At 37.1% G+C, this 14,371-nt stretch overlaps 1 protein-coding gene across 4 annotated transcripts in view; it reads right to left on the bottom strand.

Annotated features, from left to right (window-relative positions):
• PARD3B (par-3 family cell polarity regulator beta) overlaps positions 1-14,371 on the bottom strand; it is a 1,097,854-nt gene that overhangs the window by 646,423 nt on the left and 437,060 nt on the right. The gene's annotated exons all lie outside the window — the stretch shown is intronic.

Genomic DNA, 14,371 nt, shown 5'->3' with positions numbered 1-14,371 from the left:
AGGTGGGAACTGAACAATGAGATCACTTGGACTCTGAAAGGGGAACATCACACACCGGGACCTATCATGGGGAGGGGGGAGGGGGGAGGGATTGCATTGGGAGTTATACCTGATGTAAATGATGAGTTGATGGGTGCTGACGAGTTGATGGGTGCAGCACACCAACATGGCACAAGTATACATATGTAACAAATCTGCACATTATGCACATGTACCCTAGAACTTAAAGTATAATAATAATAATAAAATAAATAAATAAATAAATAAATAAATAAATAAAATGTTGATTCTATTAAAATCAAGAATTCCTGGTCATCAAAAAACATACAGGAAGGAGAAGACAAGTCACCAACTGGGACAAGATATTTGTAGCATACACACACACACACAATCTAAAAATGATTAGTGTTCTTAATATGTAAATAATTCTTATAAATCAGAGAGTAGAATGATAGTTACTAGAGTCTGGAAAGTAGGAGCGAGAAAGAAAGGTTTGTTAATGGTATCAACATAGTTAGTTCTAGTGTTCAATAGCATGGTACGGTGACTACAGTTAACAATAATTCGTTGTATATTTCAAAATACCTAAAAGAGAATATTCAAAATGTTCCCAACACAAAGAAATGATAAATGTTTGAGGTGATATGCTAATAACCCTTAATTGATCATTACACATTGTTTGCATATATCAAAATATCACATTTACTCCAAAAATACATACAATTATGATCAAGAAAAACATGTTTTTAAAGAGTTCCTGCAAATCAGTGAGTAGAAAAATTGTCAAAAATCTTACCAGGAACATCACAGAAGAGTAAATCTGAATGGCCAATAATTACACCAAAATATGCTTGAGCTCAATCACAATGAAATATTTCATATCCATAAAATTGGCAAATATTTAAAATCCAGCTATATTGTTTTGCTGACCATGTAGAAAACTGGAATTCTATTTTACATTTAGTGGTTTAAAGAATTAGTAAAATTACTGTGGGAAGCAATTTGGCATTATCTAATACATTTCAAACATAACATATTGTATAAACCAACAATTTCATTCTAAGTATATTTCCTAGAGAAAATTGTTAAACATGTTCATCGGCTGTATGAAGAAGGTGGTTTATAGTCATGCTGCATGTAAGAGCAAAAACCTGGAAATAAAGCAAATATCCATTTAAAAAAAAACCAAACTATACTGCAATGAAATGAATGGATAATGGGTTACATTTAACAACATGATACTCCTTAGGAGTGCAATATTAAGGAGAAAAAGGTGCAGAAAAAATTTTCAGTATACTTCCATTTATAAAGCTCAAAATCACACAAAACTAAACAATGAACTCCATAGAGATATGAAAATTCATGGTAAAATTATAAAGATAAGCAAAGGAATGATTATTGCACAGAAAAGTGAAATAGATGGAATTAGCAAGGGGTACAGGGGGAACTTCAAAGATAATGATAGCCTGGTTTCTCAAATCAGGTGTTAGGTATATATATGGGTGCTCACTGCATTGCTTCTCTTCACACATACCACAGTTTTAGAAAACTCTCAAATTCAATATTTAATTTAAAAATAAATCATTTCGCTGGCTTCTAGGAAAATGTCCTGGCTCCTTACCTTAGCTATGTAAGTGCTTCCAGATCCGGTTCCATCCTGGTTTCCAGAAAAATCTCACCATACTTCTCTCCCCATATTTTCCTACCTTACATTCCTTAAGGCAGTCATACTTGGCATTTTTCATTTTCTTGAACATGCAATGCTAGAAATGTTCTTTCCATTTCCACTTGCCTGGTCAACCCCTCATTTCCTCTAAAAAACCATCCCTGAACTTACCCTCCCCAGCTCCTGTCTTAGGTAAAAGGACACTGACCTGAGAACTGACTGTAGCCTGTATCCCTCTTAACATAACATTTAAACTGTATTTGTGATTACTTCCTATACTAGGCAGTACACTTAGTGACAGCAAAGACCACTGCCATCTTGTGCACTGTTGGAGGTCTACTACCCAGGACCTAGAAGATGAACAGTACCTGATAAATATTTCTTGTTTAATATAAAACAAATAGATGAACGTATTTCTTTTTGTAGCAGCCCATTCTTTTCATTGTTAAATAGATCTAATCTTCTTTAGGTGTGTGTGTCAGAACGTGGCCAGCATTTCTTTTAACTGTCACCCTATTATATGGGTACACCACCATTTCTTGTAAATTTCTCTCATTTCTCTTTTTCAGTTATTTTAAATGTGAGTGGAAACTAAGTCAGTTCAGGAGTATGATATGAAGAACAATTTCCAAATCTAAAATTTTTGAACAAAGTTCTCTTTTTCTTGTCATGCATACTTATTTAGGTCACAAATTCATTTTTTTATTTTTAATTATTGTGGACACACAATAGGTATATATATTTATGGAATACACGAGATGTTTTGATACATGTATGTAATGTGAAATAAGCACATCATAGAGAATGGGGTATTCACACCCTCAAGTATTTATCCTTTGTGTTACAATTACAATCTTTTAGTTATTCTGAAATGTACAATTATTCTATTATTGACTACATCACGACATTGTGTGTCTTAGTCATTCTATGTCTTACTCATTCTATTTTTTTTTTTTTTTTTTTTTTACCATTAACCATCCCCACCTGCCGCCTGCAAGCCCCCCATTACCTTCCCAGCCTTTGGTAACCATTCTTCTACTCTCTATGTCCATGAGTTCAATTGTTTTGAGCAAATTCATTTCCTGAGAAAATACAGACACCATTTATTCTTCATGTGGGATTTCAATATTTCCAAAATGTCAGAATTATACTAGTAGCATGGCTGGTTTATCATGCATGCAGTGCTAATCCAATGTCTTCTCTGGCTTGACCATAACTTCATCTCCTTCTTGTTTCAGCTTTTTTCTCTCCAGAACTTCTCCAAGGACCCCCTTCACGCCCTCATCCCTCCTCCTGCAATGTGATGACTGCCACTGGACTCTACATGTTTCTCTCTCTTTTGCCATATTTTCATCTAACTACCTCTTTCCCTGAACTCTATTTTTCATTTCCACCTCCACAATACCTCTCCCTTCCAGCATTCTAAATGTCACCTTTTGGATTCTGCTTGTCAGCTGGATTAACAGAGTGACAAACCCATGAAGTCCCCCCAAAAAGCTAATGGAATAAAATCACCTCCCTATATGAGAATCACAGATACTGTTCCCAATTTTTTCTGATACATGTTTAACATGTTTGTTTTATGAAAAGCAGTAAATAAGATTAAGATCCCAACTCGAAAAGACAATGAAAAGTCCTTAGTCTTGGAACACTGAAAAAAGAAAAATTCTGAAGATGAAAATCTTGAGTTTAATTTGTTAATTCAATTTGTTTATGCATTCATTCAGCAAATAATTATTGACTGACCACTACGCACCAGGTATTGTGCCAGGGACTACAGATGCAACAGTGGACAAAAGAGATGATGGTCTGAGTTCATCAACATACCTTCCAGAAAGAGAAGACAGACAAACATATACACAAATAAGTATGTATCATCTTTATAATTTATCTCCCAAAACTACAGAATCTTTTCTTTGACAAAGGTAATACCATCAGAAATATTCTTCATGAAAGCATATATTTTATCAATCAACAAGCATTCTATTCTGGTAATACTTTCAGAATTCGAGAGAAAATATCTTCCAAAAAGGTTTTATTCCCAGAGAAAATATTAGTCTTTTGAATTTGCATGTCACCCCAGGGCCACATCTTAAAAACACATTTATTTGCAAGTTGATTGTCTTCATTTTACCAGTAAGTGCTTTCATTTTTTTCTTGTAGGGTATTTTAACTGGGTACTTCATAGTCCACATTTTTTTTTCCAAAGTCAAATCTGTTCTCTTATTGTGAGGAAAGGCACCTTTGGAAGTTTTGTTAACTCTTATAGTACATGAGAGTGCCATTTAATACACCAAACCAATACTATACAGCCACCCGAGAGAGTCCCTTAGACACCTGGGAAATTTGTTCAGTACCTGTGCTATTGTTTTAGAATATCTCCCGAAAGGAAACATTTTCTCCTGGTAATGAAAAATACCTCAAAAAGAAAGAGAGCTTTCAAAATTTGAGGAACTGCTCTGAGGGAGATATGCAACACATGACTATTGAGAATCTTATCAGCTGAGGTAAAACTTCGCTCCAGCATTTTATGGCAGGACGTAAAAGGTGGGCCGAGAGATGGAAGAATGCTGTCCATCAAGAGTCTGTCAAATTACCCATTGAAAAGGTCATTCCACCGAAAATTACTCTTCTAGCTGCTATCACATTAGGAATTTTTGCCAAAGAGATTTTTTAAACTCCACAGAAAAGACTGAGAAACTCTGAACAATCCTCACCTGTGAAATCTAATAATCACCTTGGAATGCTAATAGGTGTATATAATATTAATTGCATATGTTAAAAGTATAAACTTGCTAAAGACAGTAAGTAGTTGTTGGATGTCACCATCTGAGGGGTTTACATTTAGTTTGATGGATTACAAAAGTGGATTTAAGAGCTCAAGGAGAGATTATGATTTAAACTAGGGAAAGTGCTGATTATTACAAATCAGTAACTGCCAATGCTGAGATAAATCACAGTTTAGGGTTGATGTGCTCTATCCATAACACTTCATAGTTGTATAGAGATGTTTTGAAGAAGGATAATTCAGAAACTTACGTGGATATTGTTATGCCCTATGTGCTTTTGATACAACTGTTGAGTTATACAGTAGCAGGCCCTGAGCTTTCCTTGCAGTCAGCAAAGGTGACACACAGGTAAGTGAAGTAAAGGGATCCAATCAAAAGATGACAGAGATCTGCCACATCCAAGAAAGTCCCTAGCATATGGGCCCAGATAAGCTCTCCTTTTCTTTTTTTTTTTTTGGGAGACAGAGTCTCATTCTGTTGCCCAGGCTGGACTACGGTGGCACCATGTTGGCTCACTACAACATCCACCTCCCAGATTCAAGCAATTCTCCTGCCTCAGCCTCCTGAGTAGCTGGGGCTATAGGCGCATGCCACCACGCCCGGCTAATTTTTTGTATTTTTAGTAGAGATGGGGTTTCACCATGTTGCCCAGGCTGGTCTCGAACTCCTGAGCTCAGACAATCCATCCGCCTCAGCCTCCCAAGGTGCTGGGATTACAGACGTGAGCCACCACGGCTGGCTAAGCTCTTTTCAATACAATCCAGATGTTTCTCCCCTTGTCCTTTGTCTATTTTGTACACACCATCCCAACCCTCACCAGATCTTCCCTCCACCTGAAACCAACTTGGTACATGGGGCTTCATCAATTGTCTCCACTTCTTTCCAGTGGCTTTTCACATATAACCACTGAAGTGGCCCTCTGCCACTGAAGAAGTCGGGGCAGCAGATGCTCAGTTCAGTTTCAGTGAGACCCTCTGTCCATTTGGTCAAATTCCAGCCACGTGCATGTCTGTGGTGCATGGCAAAAATGCAAACATTGTGACATTTTCTCCTCTTTGTTTTTCCAGCAAAGTGTTAGAACTGTATGTTTCCTGGAGCTTATGGCCTCACACATTCTGATATAGCCAATTTTGAAACATTTCTCTTCCATAGAAAAAATTCTCCCCTTTGATAGCAATAGTATCCACTCAACCACTTAAGCTTTTAGTCTTGTTCATATAGATTGTCAAGTTCATATAGATTGTCATCCCTCAGAAAGATAAGCATTAGGAGTTAATCAATTTTGTTGTTTGGGCTTTAATGCATTCCTTTAATTGTTCAAGGAAGGAAAGTAGAGAGAGATAGTTAAAGAGAGGGAAAAAACAGGCAGGAGGGAAGGAAGGAGGAGGGAAGGAAGGAGGATGTAAGGAAAGAAGTGGGAGAAGGAAAAGGGGGAAGGAAAAGGGGGAAGGAAAAGGAGGAGAAATGGAAAGAAGAGAAAGAGACAGACTAAGTTAGAGAGGTCTCTAACCTGGTAGCCTACGATATTACCATTGAATTTGTAACTATGCCTATAATCATTATTAGATGTACCAAACATGGTAGAGAAGATTTTGTGAGCTCTGGGGCTGTATTGAATGACTTGCTTGAACACTTGGTGAATTAAGATACCTGGAAGTCATCTGGGGTGGGGTGCGGGGGTTTGGGGGGGCAGTGGAACAAAGGTGAGCAGTAATTCTTTCCTGATGATTATTCCAGGACTGCTTCACATTCCTCCTGCCAGACTTAAGCTCAGTACTCACACAGGGCTCTCAGTTAATGGATCCGCACCATTAATCCCATATCTAAGTGCCTAAAGTGGGTGAAAATGGGGATTCCAGTCTCACACATGCAATGCAAAAATGGCCCTTCTCTTCCTAACCATGACATCTGGGTCCTCAAAGAGGAGAAAGCCCCTCCCACAAAATTCCAGGGCTGGTCCATTTCCTGCTATTGAATTAAACATCTCCCAGAATAACTGACAACTCACACATCCAATAACATTCCTTTGTGACTACTAAGGAATACACATACATTTATTTTAATATTAACATTATTCATATTCAATACAGAAGGGAAACATCTTCTTCTCCTAAGGGCCCTGGCTATCACTGGTCTAAATCTGAAACTCCATGAAATCATTTTGCCAAATTTTCCCTTGTGCGTTACCCCATTTTAAGTCCATTCCATCTTCAATATGGTCAAATTCCAGCCACGTTCATGTCTGTGGTGCATGGCAAAAATGCAAACATTTTGACATTGCAAACAATATGAAACTCCAGCAATTTCAGTAATAAAGTGGCAGCATTTCCACATCCAAACTACATGTAAAAACTATTTTGATTAGTCTCAACTGACTAATGAGAAGACTGAAAAATCGTGACTATTACAGACAGCAATTTAGTAGTATTTGTCCAATAATGTAAGTTGAGACCTTTTAAAGAGAAATGTATATTTTATTAATTTTTTTGCTAATTTGACATGAAATTACTGTGAAAATTTTATCATATATTATATATATACATATAATTTTGATTTAGATGTTTTATAGGTGTAGGGAAGGCAAAACTCCACCTCTATTTTCTTAGGATTTGGCTGGATCTGAGAATTAGATAGATATAAAACAGATGAACAGAAGAAATGCATGTAATTTTTTTTCTTTTTTTTTAGAGAGGGGACAAGGAAGGTCCACACAGAGGAGGGGACGGGGACCAACATACAACTTCAATACTAGTTTTATATGCATAGGAGCCCTCATAAGGAAACAAAGACCCAAATAAGGGGTTAGAGTCAGTTACTTATACACTGAATTGGACAAATAATGGTAAGTTGTGAAAATGCAACAGTGTTATGTGGAGAGGCTTGAAAGAGTTATTTTACAATGTCCATACTAAATTCTCCTGGTTTCAACTTCTGATCCTAAGGATACGGATGTTGTGTCTTGCAAGTATAGGAAGGGCATCTTTCACACGGGAGTTTCATCTTCTGCTTTTAAGAAATGGCACGAAGGTCAGAGTCATCTTTTTGCACCTAGTGTTTTTCAAGTGCCCTTTAACTTAAATAGTCAAGATAGCAGGTTGGTGTATTTTTAACTCCTTCACAGGTAATAAAATGCATGAAGATTTTCTCTACACAGGCTGAATTATTTCCTCTTAATTATCAGCTAAATACATTAAATTTAATATCAAATGTTGTCTTTTTTCCCTAACTTTCCTTAAACTGACTTCTCTCCTCCCCCTTTCCTCTCCCCGACTCCCCCCACAGCCACCATGCTTACATTTTTGGATGCATTCTTTACTAAAGCCGCAGTTTGAACCTTCATAAATGTCAGTTATTGTAAGTTGGTTAGGACCACAATGCAGAGTTAACAACTATATACTCAAGATTTAATAACACCAATATTATTTCAGAATGAAACTAGCAAATAAAGAAACTCCTATATAATGTCTGCAAATTATCAGGCCCAACCACCAGTTGGACAATCCAAACTGCATTGGCTATGCCAACATTCACAGAATCAACGCTTCAGGTCACCAAGCTAAGAAAACAGCAGTAACAACCTCCTGAAAAATACTCAATCAGGTAGAAAGCACTAAATCAGGTAGAAAATGGAGGCAATCATCCAGATAATCCGAGAAAACCAAGACAAAAAGCACTCCAATTATTTGTATACTTTAGCTGAAGTATTTGTAGTGGTTCTAGATTTAGGTAATTATATTCATTTTCCTTTCAGATATATGCAATTTGAAATATCCCCCTCAAGTAAAATCAGACAAAAAAGACAAGCCCTACAGAGTATACTGCAAATTCATAAAATAGATTACTTTTTATCAGATACAGTGACTAATTCTTTTTTACATCTATACCAATTTAAGCGTGAGTAAATGCACAGTCTATTTAATACTGAACTGTTATCCATTATCTAGGGGCAATGTTACAGTTTCTTACTCTTTTCAAAAATTTAATTAGAAAACGTTTGTTTTGTGCCACCATATACCTAACTAAAATCTTTTAGCTTGAGCTGAAAGATTGTGAGCGTTAGAGTGAGTTGTTACTGGTGTGAAACACGAGTCAGCACTTTCACGATGCTGCAAAGCAATCTGGACAACATATTGTTATGTGGATTAGTGAGGCAAGAAAGAGAGCTATCATCAGTGTGAACTGGTGGCTGCAGCATGTAGCCAAGCCCCTGTACTTGCGTGCTGAACTTGGGGAGGATCAGGGGAGACTTTGCAGCTGTGCTCTGAGCTGGTCTAGGCCACACCCATGCCTGATCCACAGAACTTGGTCTGTGAGTTGGAGAAAACAGGGTGAGTAGCTCCTTGAAGCAGCTGACAGCAATCTTACAAGAAATTCCTCATCAATAATAAGTACTAAGTTGTGCAAATGATTTATCTTTTCAAGATATAATTACAGGGGTTTCAAGGTTCTCTACCTAATAATGTCACTCCTTCCTGGCCTACTTGTGTCCTAATGTGACCATTTAAAATGTGGTTTTGAAGACAATTCAAACCTTGCAGAAGGAAGGAAATATAAAAATAAAAAATAAAAGTCTCCCTTTCACTGACAGGCTCAACTTACCAGAAGTTGTCTTTTTGTAGCACTTCTATTTTTGACTTTTTTGGTAGTTACATAACTCCAAGATTTATATACATATATATGTGTGTGTGTGTGTGAATACACACACAATGTCTTGATTTTTTTGAACTTTAAATAGCATTGATAGACTCCCTGCTAAAAAAGATGAGGAATTTTTCTCAAAATTCCTCTCTCCTCTAACCAATCTGCACTACTCCCAACCCCCTTCAAGTTTTGCTCAAATGCCACTCCGTTTAACATTAGACTCCTCATTCTCCTCATCAGACACCCCACCCTCCTGACCCTGCTTGAGCATTCTCCCAAAACTCTTTATCAGTTTCTAACATACTATATACAAATCTCATTTATGATGGTTACTGTCTTCTCACACTAGTATATAAACTAAATGAGAATAGAAAGTTTTAACCTTTTTGTTGTTTACTGCTATATTCCCAGCACCTACAAAAGTGCCTGGTATATAGTTAAGTGTCCAATAAATATTTGCTTAATATATGAATTTTAGATTGCCATTTTAATTTTTTTAATAGCCACATCTGCTTGGCCCACCAAGTTAAGCCAGATGTCTATCGCCCCACTGGGAAAGAGGGAATTAACATCCTTACACCTTTTATTTTATGAAATTATTCTAAGGGTTTTTTTGCTATTGCTATTGTAATAGTTTAATCTCACTGTTGTGAAGTATTCTGCTGTATGCATATACCACAGTTTATTATTTTACCAAAGATAGACATTTAGGTTGTTTCCAATTTGAGATTGATATGAATAGGGATGCTGTTCTATTTTTTTTTTTCCAGTGAATATATATGCTCCTTTCCATGAGACCTACCTAGGTTACCTAGGACTGAAATGGCAGAGTCATAGGACATGTACAGTTTCAATTTTAGTGGATACTCAAACAGTTTTCCAACAATGTATGAGGTTTACTTACTTCACAGGCTCACCAACAGCCGGTATTGTCTTTCATTTTGGTAATTTCTGATGAATTTAGAATAGCCTTGTATTAACCAACTTTTCCTTTTGAATTAATTTATAACTTGCAAAGATAGTATAAAAAGTGCCAAGTTTCCCCTACATTAACATCTTACGTAACAATGGTATGTATGTGAAAACTAATTTAATATTTGTACATTACTATTAACAAGGCTACAGATTTCCTTTGGATTTCACCAGTTTTTCCACTAATGACCTTTTCTGTTCCAGTATTCAGTTTAGGATACCATATTGTATTTAGTCATCAAGTCTTCTCAGTCTCCTCTGGTCTGGAACAGTTTTTCAATCTTTCCTTGTTGTTCATGACCTTGACAGTTGTGAAGAGGACTTGTCAGGTATTTTGTAAAATGTTCCTCTCATGATTAGCTTGGGGGTATGGATTTGAAGGAAGAATACCATTGAGGTGAAATGCCCTGCTCATCACATCATTTTCAGACTGCATGGTATCAGCTGATTTATGCCTGGAGATGATAATCTTGATCACTTGGTTCAAACACTGCTTGCCAGGTTTCTCCACTGTGGATTCACTCGTTTTCTTTTTCTGTATCCTATTCTTTGGAAGTAAGTCATCAACTTCAGCCCATACTCAAAGGGAAAGTACTACCTATATCTATTATTTGGAATTCTATTAGAAAGATTTGTCAACCCCTACCCTTACCCCTGACCACTACTAGTTTTATTTATTCAAACAATCACTTATATCAGTATGGGCTCATGAAAATTTACCTTATATGTTGGGTTATAAATCAATACTACATTGTTTATTTTGTTGCTCAAATTTGCAATGTGGTTTTAATGTGCTTTTCTGTTATGATTAATGAAGTTAAACACCTTTATAGAAATTTACTGGCCATTTTATGAAGTGCCTGTTAGGATTCTTTTCTATTTTTCTGTTGAGCAGGATGCTTTTCTCTTATAACTTTTAGGAGTTATTTATGTATCCTGTACACTATCCTTTGTCAGATATATGTGTTAAAATTTCTTCATAGAATCTATGGCTTTTCTTTTCAGTCTTTTAATGAACAGAAGTTCTTTATTGCACATAACCCAATTTATCAAAATTTTTTCCATGGCTATCACTTTTTGCGTTCTGTTTTAGAAACAAGCCTAACACCAAAGTTATGAAGATAGTCTTATACATTGTCTTTCATTGTTTTAGCTTGTTTTGTTATTCATTTACCTTTAGATCTATAATCTGCCTAGCACTGATTTTTGTATACAGTGTGAGGTAGGGATATTAAATTTTTTTTCTATATAGATACTGAGTTGACCAGCAATACCAAATATGATGTAAGCCAAATTATTATATCTGTGAGGGGCTATTGCTATAATTTCTATTCTACTCCATTGCTCTGTTCTTGTGCCAAAACTACACTGAAAAAATTTTTATAACTTTATAAATATCTGTTAAGACAAGCTTTGTTATTCTTCTTCAAGACTGTCTTGTCAATTCTATACTGTTCTCATCTTTGAGCTGTTGTTTTCCATTTATTGTCTGGTGAGTAGTGGCTGTCCATTCATTTCCCTGAATATAAATGAATGAGTATATTCATATTCTTATTCAGTTGCTTAACAACAAATAGCTTCAATTGCTCCTGCCAATACATGGGTCTTTCCTAAAATAACCTCTCCACTGAATTAGGTGGTTGACATGATAAAGCATGTTCATTGGCAGATCTCGTCTTAAAAGCACGCACAGAAGGCAGATAGACAGGCTGGCTACCCACCTTCATCCCAGCCTTTACTCTAGGGCAGTCTAAGGATAGAATCATCTGTTGATCTGATTTTATTTACTCTCCATTTTCTCTTCCCATTTCCAATCATTTTATCCATCTACCTCCACCTCCTTTATTTTTACATTAAAACCGTCTTTTTTTGGGAGGGAGACCAGGGTCTCATTTTGTCTTTCCAGGCTGGAGTGCAGTGGTGTGATCTCTGTTCATTGCAACTTCTGCCTCCCTAGTTCAAGTAATTCTCCTGCCTCAGCCTCCTGAGTAGCTGGGATTACAGGTGCCCACCACCACGCCTGGCTAACTATTTTGTATTTTTAGTACAGACAGGGTTTTGCCATGTTGGCCAAGCTGGTCTCGAACTGCTGACCTCAGGTGATCCTCTCACCTCAGCCTCCCAGAATGCTAGGATTACAGGCATGAGCCACCATGCCCAGTCAAACACTGTCATTTTTATGAATGTCAGGAAAGGAGGAGGCAAAAAAGAAGTGCATTCAATCTACTTTTGCAAGCTGAAAGCTGATGTGCTTCACTGAGTGATAAAGTTGATGGAATTATAGTCAGCAAAACAGGTATATTACCTAAAGGTAGGTACAACTTTTGTGCACAAGAATGTCACAAAAAGATGACTACTGCCCTATTGACGTATTGTGTATATTGATAACACCCATGTTATGTCTGAATACAAATAGAAAAGGGGTGAGAACTGTTGCACAGAATTGTGAACACCTTGAGAGAAAAACTGAATTTTACTAATTTTTATATTCCAATAGAGATACTCCATGCCTAATAGACATTAATAATTATCTGTCGGCTAATTTTAAAAGCATTATTGATCTTTGTAACACTCTATGATTTTAATAAAAAGCAGCACTGTAGAAAAATCTCAGCTCAGAGACACATAGACTAGATGTTTGTGTTGGTTACTCTCTCCCAGACCACTCCCCAGTCTTCCATGCCCTGTTCTGGCCCCCTGGAGGCTGCTCTAATTCAGTGTCTCAGTGCCTTCTGAAGACCATTTTCCCTCTGGCTGCCTTTTGAATGTAGTCATCCGGAAGGATCAGCAGGAGACCAGAGGGTAGGAAGAGAGGAATCTTGGGGTGTTTATCTGCTCTGTTCTCTCTCTGCCAGCTTCAGCTTTGAAAGTGGCTACACTTGCCATGCACAGGTTGCAGATTCTGATCCTCTAAGGGGCCTTTCCCCAGCATCCGCAGCCTCATCAGATATGTAAGGATTTTCTCCTCTTTCCCCTTTCAGGCCTTAGCTGGTAAGGGCTCCCCATTCTTTTCAGAACTTGGGTGTCCCATTTTCAGAAATACTTATCATCTTTTTATATGACATTCTCTCTAAACACACCTTTGAGTATGCCATTTCCTGTTGGCACCCTGGCCAGTGTTCTGGGTCAGTTGAGGGAGGAGAACAACATTAAAAACAAATTCCTATACTCTACATAAAAGTACTGTCAAACACAGACAGCATGCACTTACCAATTGTCAAAGAAAATTCTTATGAACCATATGCCAAATTAGGGTGAGGACATAAAAGTAAATACTTGAGTTGAAGATAAAAAAGATCAAAGCAATCACCCTTCTATTTATCTCTAAAATCAAGCACAAAGGCATTATTTGAAACTATTCTGATTAATATCCCTGGCTACTGTTTTGGCTTCAATAAGCCATTTTACCATTTAACGCATAAGTCTGAAGAGAGGAAAAACAAAATTTAATTTTATGGTTTAGGAGAAGGCATAAGACGACCAGAATCTAAATTTGTGAAAAAAGAGAGAACATGGTCTTATGGGCTGAAAGTTGAAAGTGGGAAATAGGGATAACAAAAGACCAGATCAAAATATCAATTGCATGGCTAGGTGCCAGTGGCTCATGCTTGTAATCCCAGCACTTTGGGAGGCAGAGGTGGGCGGATCACTTGAGGTCAGGAGTTTGAGACCAGCCTGACCAACACAGTGAAAGCCGTCTCTACTAAAAAAAATACAAAAATTAGCTGGGTGTGATGGCCCGCATCTGTAGTTCCAGCTACTCAGGAGGCCAAGGTAGAAGAATCACTTGAGTCCGGGAGGCGGAGGTTGCAGTGAGCTGAGATAACGCCATAGAACTCCAACCTGGGCCACATAGTGAGACTCCAACTCAAAAAAAAAAAAAAAGAATCAATTACCTAAATACATGGAGATTTTATATTTTTCCCTCCTAATGATCCATAATAAATATAATAATGAAATTAACAGTGACTAGCAGTTATATACCACCTATTATGTGGCAGGCATTATTCTCAGTGTTTTACATTTACACATATATATGAATTCATTCGTTGCTTGCAACTATCCAGTTAGGCCACTATCCAATTAGGTAATATCATCCTTGTTTTATAGATGAGGAACAGTCAGTGGGTTTAAGTAACTTGCCTAAAACCACGCACCCTGTAAGTTGCAGTGCCATATTTGCCCCAGGCAGGCTTGCTCTAGGGCTTGTATTCAATTTCTGCACTATACTGCTGTAAATATGTAAGATTATATAATCTGTGTATTTCTCCATCCTTATTTCTTTTGGAAACATTCCATTGCC

The sequence above is a fragment of the Theropithecus gelada genome, chromosome 12 (assembly GCF_003255815.1).
Source record: "Theropithecus gelada isolate Dixy chromosome 12, Tgel_1.0, whole genome shotgun sequence".
Taxonomy (NCBI): domain Eukaryota; kingdom Metazoa; phylum Chordata; class Mammalia; order Primates; family Cercopithecidae; genus Theropithecus; species Theropithecus gelada.
This window is presented reverse-complemented; position numbering and strand designations above follow the sequence as displayed.